Here is a 6,817-nt window from a genome sequence, read left to right as displayed (position 1 = left end):
TCTACAGAGATTCAGATGAACACATCCACAGATGCAAAATGGTGCTTTCTGAGTAATTCACAATACAACTGGAACACACACCAAATCCTATCAGTGTTTGGGAAGGGAGTGGATCAAATTATAAATTAGTTTTTGAAAGCACAAAGCCACTTAGATGTGAGCAGTCATTTAGAACACTAAACATTCCAATGTTGCTTTGCTAGAATAACTAAGGATTATAAAAAAAAATCTAAAATATTTGAATTGAGTTAATGTGTTACACAGTGATATTTTAACACACTTGAAAACAGCCCAAGAGTGTAGAATTCCTTCACGTGGTGTTAGTTCTCACAGTGCACAGGGAGATGCTGAGTGCAGCCTGTTGATGTGAAGATTTTGTTTGGCAGCGCTTCAGTGCAGCAGCAGCAGCATTGAGGTCATGACGAGGCTCCTTGGGAACACCATTCATCGATGCTGCCAGCACTGACCAACTCCCCTGCCTAAGAAGAACCTTTAATGGGCTCTAAAGAGCAGCTTTTTATTGCCTACGTGACTGGGAGGAACACTGTTCCAGCCCGAGATCTCAGGGCAGAGGGACTGGATGGGGGAAATGGCTGAATATTCTGGAAAATATGGCACAGTTCCCCACAGCAGTAATTGCTTCTTTGCATCCTGCACTCTTGCACTGAAACATCAGAAGTTTCAAAACTACATGGCAAACCAAAATGAAGGAATAAAAGGAGGAGGGAAAGTCTGTGTTGTTTTCTTGTCATCAGCGTAACCCCCTTCGGTGCTGAAGTTTCTCATGTGTCAGGAGACGAGAAAAAGCCACAGAGCAGGAAACACTGAGTAATGAGGACATTGGATCTGCATGTGACATGGCACTTTAGAAACCTCCTGGCTTTACATTTGTTTGCTTTGTTTGATGACAAAGAAACAATAAACCAGTTACATTTATGTGAAAAGTGTGACATCCGGAGAAATGTTCCAGTGCAGGGTACAAGTTAGCTGTGCAAACACAATGCACAGCACAAGCAGGAAAACTGATATGTGGGTTTGAAAGACAGAACTCATAATAACCCTTGGCAGTAAATCATACTCTATATATTTTTCTTTTGTTTTTTTTCAAGCAAGTTTTGTATGTAAAAGTGTCTTTACTCATATCATATTACACATAAAAAAAAATAAGATAACTTTGTGGTGTATACTTCCTTTATATGCTGTGCCTAAATTTAGGGTATATACTAGAATATATCTTTCTAGAAAACAGTACAGTATCACAGTTATTGTGCTAGACAAAACTCTTCTTCCTTCTACTTTTTAAGTCTTCTCAGTTCTTTTACTGCAATAGCTTTCGAATTTCCATCTCCTTTCAGACGAAATACTTGTTTCTCCCACTCCTTATCCTGCTCCTGGGCTGCATGATAATGATAATTATTTCACTTCAGAAAGGTCTGGCTCGATTGTCACTTTTGTATCACTTTCTTCATGACTCAGGAGTGAACCTCCTGAGGTACCCTGGAGTTAGAAGCAACTGTGTACTTGCCCATGACAACCTTTTTAAAATCAAATCCCTGTTTACTCTTAGAGATGAAAGCAGATATGAAATGAAAATTCAAATTTATTTGAATTATTCTGTACCATGACAGAAATTGAGAAAAAAACCCTGAGGTTTAAGACTTTTTTTGAGAACTGAGAATCGTTCATCTCAATAGGAAGTTAGGACATTCAGGTGGTTTTACTACTGCTGTTCTCATGAATACTTAATTATTTGTATAAAGTGAGACATCTCCAAAAATTGGGACTCAAATATTTCAAAGTAGAAGAGCCAGGATTTGAACTAATTTTCAAAAATCCAAGGAAAGTACTTACAGAGCAAAATTATTATCCATCCTGATGGGTCTTCTTCTGTCAGAAAATTCTACCATGGACCAAGTACCTCTTCCAGTTAAAATTTTATTAAACTATATCCTTAAAAATTGGTTAATTTCTAAGGAAAAAGTCCACACAACTGTAAGATTCTCCAACGAGTTCTACTCAAGTATTGGTCTGTTTTTCTGCCTCCACTCCTTTCAGCAAGGCTTAATGACAGTTTTCTCTCTTCAAATATGGCCATGACATTTCTTGTCCTCTGTTCACAGTGTTTTCTAACTTTTTCATAGCCCTTTTGAGCTTTGGCTCTCAGCCTTCACAAACAAACTATGCAATGCATCTGGAATCAAGGAAGAAAAGACTGCCTAATTATTAAGTTAAATATTGTCTCTGACCCTTACAAATAAATTTTTCATCTGTTGCCTTTCCTGGTTATTTCCCAACCACCTGCTAGTAAGTTAAACAGATACGGTTGAATACAGCATATTCAAACAACCTGTAGCAAGCATTCATAAATTATTACAGGAAAACTTCCTGCCTCCCTAAGAAAGGCAGATGTAAATTCACTTCTCTTGGAGACCTAACCTCTGACGGTGTGTGTCTCTTTCCATGGTCACTGATGACCGTTTCTGGTCAGGCCCTCAACAAACTTTAAAAGAGCAGAGGTATTTTGCCTCCCATTATTTCTAGGGATTTGAATTTCTAAACGATTTTGTCTAAGAACTGTCAGACACATTAATGCAATTTCTTTTGTTTAAAACCTGATGGTCTCAGTGTCAGTTCTGAGTTGACACATATGAAAGCATTAACTTCTATTATAGGCCAAGATCCGTTAAAGAAGCTGAGACACATCTGAACTATTGCAAACTGTGTCTCATTTTTCTGTTCCCTCAACATTTCTCTGATTGTACTATTACCTCATTCCTTTTCTGATGATTGTCAGCTGTTTGTTAATATAAAATTAAAGGTGAAAATTCTGCTATACAACATAGCAACACTAAAAATTGAAGCCACAGAGCATTGAACATGAAGATAGCAGCAATGTAAACTTAAAAAACCACTGCATATTTATAGAGAGCTTCATGGAATAAATGGTATTTTATGCTCCACACCATTTAGACCTCAAACTTTCTTCTGGCAAGCTGTTATTTTTGTGAATCGTTCCAAAGCCATTTATAACCAGGCCAATGCACCACTGACAACAGCACTTTTGAAGTCAGGTAGGGATTATTCATTTGCTGTGAATTTTTTGAGGAGTTTTATCCTCTTTCCCTACACAGCCATTAAGAATCAGAGGCAAAAATAAAGGTGCTAGTCAAAAAAAAAAGTAAGCTATCAAACTCTCTGGTTTGAGAGAGTTTGGTTTCAGATGAATTCTGGGCAGTGCAAAAAGCCAATTGAATTTTTAATGTAGAACCTTTAATTTTTAATGTGGAACATGAGGGAGTTTAGGGTTCCTGAAATGCACCTTCCAGGGCGGTGAGATCCAAGCACACCCAAAAACCCAGAACTCTGGAAAACAAGCCCACGGGTTCGTACAGCCACCCTTGGGGACACACTGAAGGGGAAAATCACGACTTTTGGTGCAATTTTTAGCTCTCTATGGAAGACCACATGTGCGGGTGCATGTGTGTATGTGTGCCACTTCCCTACAAGAATAGACTGCGTGTATCTATATACATGTTGTACATTAGGAGGAATTTCTCCACAGGAAGGGTAATTAAACATTAGAACGGGCTGCCCAGGGAGGTGGTGGAGCCACCGACCCTGGAGGTGTTTAAGGAAGGACTGGGCGAGTCACTCCGTGCCGTGATCTGGTTGACGAGGTGGTGTTCGGTCATACGCCGGACTCCATGATCTCAGAGGTGTTTTTCAACCTAATTGATCCTGTGATTTTGTTATACACACAAACTGATATAAACTTTAGGACTGGAAACGCCTTGCGCTGGGGGGTTCAGCGGGGCAGCTGTGAGGCGACCACCGGGGTCCGCTGAGCCCGGGGCTGGGGTCGCGGCTGTGGGAAAGTCTCGATGGGGGCGGCTGAAGGGAATCATCCCGCCCGGGCCAGCTCTGAAAAGGGCCTCGGCTGAAGGCGCGGGATAGCAGAAGGGCTGCGGGGAGCGGAGAGCGGGGGAACGAGCAGGAGCAGCCCCCGATCGCCCTCGGTCTCTCCCCGCCTCACGGCCGCCCTCGGGCTCCCGGGCGCATGCGCGGACACCGCCCGCTCCGCCGAGCGCGCAGCGGGAGCTGTGGCGGCAGCGCTGGGACACCCCGGCCCGGCACCCCCGGCCCGGCTCCGGAGCCTCGCCCGGGCGACGGCGGTGAGTGCGGGGTGTCCGCTGCGTGTCCGCGGAGGGGAAGGGGCTGCCAGGCGAGGGGAGCGGGCGGGGCGGTGCCCGGCGGGTGCGCCCGGGGCGGGGGTCCCCTGTGGGGGCTGCGCGGGGAGACCCTCGGAGGGGAGCGAGGGTGGAACGTGCGCCGGCACCTCTCGCCGGGCTCCGGGAACCGCCCGGGAAACTTCTCTCGCGGGGTTTGTGCCGTTTCCAGTTAAGCCGGGGAGGAAATGAGTGGACTGTAGCGAACAAAGGAAGAATCCTGCGGAGTTTGTCTTTTGAAAGAGATAGTGGCTGCCTCCGAGACAGGCAGCTAATACACTTTTCTCTGAAGTTTCAAAAAACTCCACCACCAAAACAAAGCCACGGCCACCTGAAGTTTTCGTATTCCTGTTAAAACTCTGTGCACTTTGGGCAGGATCACCCACAGACCCCGCCCGTGTTTGGGCTGCCGTGCCCGGGCAGGGCTTAAGCCGGGAGATGCTGGGGATGGGAACGGGTGTTTGGGGAACGAGCCTGACCCCCGATCCGGGGTCTCATGGACCCTCTCCCCGGCCTGGAGCTGGGTCTCATGGACCCTCTCCCCGGGGCAGAGGCAGCCTCGGTATCGTCACAGTTGAAACTGGGATTCAATGTTGCATTGGTTGAGGGGTGAGAGAGCAGGCGGTGGCCAAGGCTTGTTGGGAACAAAACGGAGAGGAACGGGCCAGTGAAGAACACTAATTTAAGTTTTCATAGATAAGTCTGGGAAGAGAAGAGGGACAAATATGCAGATGTTGGTGTTCTAGATTAAAATCAAGACCTTACATTTTTCATTACTATTGGCTGTTGCTGTCACTGAAGTCGTGCTTTTTCTGCAGCCTGGGCTGCTGGTTGCCACTCTCTGTACCATTCTGTCCCCATGCTTGGCACCACTGTCTATGCAGCAATGGGGTGAAGTGGCACAGAGCATTACCCACAGATTCACAGTGACCTTATAAACACTTTCTGATTAACCTAGTTAGTGATCACGTCTGTTTCTCTGCACTGCCATAGGAGAGTTTATACTGGCTCAAGGAAATGTGTGATGTGGAGGGAAAGAGTTTATTTTTGTCGTACATAAATGAGTAGGTATGTATACAATTTTTTATTTTTAATGCATAAACATAGGCAGAGACAGGCCTGTGTAAAGGGGTTGTGCAACTGTGATGTTGAGCATTCTGGCTCGTGTGTTTAACCGAGGGAGTGCCATTGATAAAGCAGTTGTGGGGGAGGTTTACAAGTGCAAGAGGTGACAAGCAGTCTGAGGAGCCTTAGCCAGTAAAGGTGAGTGAGATTGCAAGAGTAGTTCTTGCTGCACCAGGGGAATGAAATTAGAAGCCAGAGAAGAGGGGACAGGGAATTTATGTGTGAGAGTACTGCATGGAAACAAGAGTGAGATTTTTAGTCATGTGTTCAGCCATCTCATTTCACCTTCTCTTAGGCTAGAAAACTTTATTTCTCAAAACAGATAAGGCTAGAGGCTGGGATTCCTGAGTATCTGTTTTCTTGGAATTAGCAAATAACAAGAAATCCCTTGGTGAAACATCCATTTCTCACACAAGTTCATCCAGAAATTTGTCCAACTAATATATTAGCTCAAAACAGCAAAGCACTGCTGGTTATAGTGCAGGTGTTGAGATTATAACTTGGTGACATCAATTTTCTTTCATTAGAAGTTGGTAGTTGCACACAGTCACAGTAACTACACTAATAGTGTCATCTCCGGAATGACTCAAAAATGGAGACCTGAAGTTCTTAAGTTAGCTTTAATTCAGTCTCTTCGTACATCTAGATTAAATTACAGTTTTCTATTAAGTAATAACATATAGTTTATTGCATAAAAAATCCTGTTATACTCAAGGTATTAAAGAGATGAAGTAATTTGGTCTCATCCTCATTAATTTGGTTGTGTGACGTCGAGACATTTTCTGAATGTGACTCAAATCTGCATCAAATTCTGCTTTGACTGTGGAATCCCTATGTCTTCTGTTGTACTTATTACCTTAGTATCTCAGTACTTGACAAATTCTCCCCTTAACTGACAAAACTCTTCTAAGACAAGGAAATCATCCTCCCATTCCACATGAAGAATGAAAGACAAAATTATGGAGACCAAATTTGGTCCAGGTAGGATCTGATCTTTTTCAGGGTATTGAGTTCAGTGTCCTGGCTTATATTAAGTATACGGGTGCAAATAAATTTTAGTATCTGGTCTAAGCTTATGCTGCTTTTGCAGATCAAGAACCCAGATTTTGGGAGAGGCATCCCTAAAAAAAGATGTATGTAGTTGGTACCCACCTCAAAACAGCATTTTTAGGTAATTTATCTAGAGTCATGAATGCATTCTCTGGCAAAACCAGGATAAAATATACTTCAGGACACTGCTAACTTATTTTAGAATACAGTATTGTGAACATTTTTGTTTTCTCTGTCATTTTAAACAGCTTTTCCCATGATTGTCTTGTCCATCATTTTGTTCTGCCTACCTCTGTGACCTCCCTGAACTGTGATAGTGTAACCATTTCCATATTCATCTGATGAGGCAGATCACGGAATTAATCAGGTTGAAAATAACCTTATCTGACTTACTTTTACTCTTTCCTGGCTCTTAG

The 6,817-nt window shown here is 43.5% G+C and overlaps 1 protein-coding gene across 4 annotated transcripts in view; it reads left to right on the top strand.

The window, feature by feature from the left end:
• Positions 1-4,080: 4,080 nt before the first annotated feature.
• PRRG1 (proline rich and Gla domain 1) overlaps positions 4,081-6,817 on the top strand; it is a 33,052-nt gene continuing 30,315 nt past the window's right edge. For 2 of the 4 annotated variants that reach the window (XM_017810988.1, XM_017810987.1), the window contains exons 1-2: positions 4,094-4,172; positions 5,220-5,294. The gene's annotated coding sequence lies outside the window, so the exon portion shown is untranslated. Of the gene's footprint in view, positions 4,173-5,219; positions 5,295-6,817 lie in introns of all 4 variants that reach the window. The other 2 variants (XM_017810991.1, XM_017810985.1) reach the window with 1 other exon arrangement.

This window comes from Lepidothrix coronata, unplaced genomic scaffold (genome assembly GCF_001604755.1).
Source record: "Lepidothrix coronata isolate B3197 unplaced genomic scaffold, Lepidothrix_coronata-1.0 Scaffold30, whole genome shotgun sequence".
NCBI lineage: Eukaryota > Metazoa > Chordata > Aves > Passeriformes > Pipridae > Lepidothrix > Lepidothrix coronata.
This window is presented reverse-complemented; position numbering and strand designations above follow the sequence as displayed.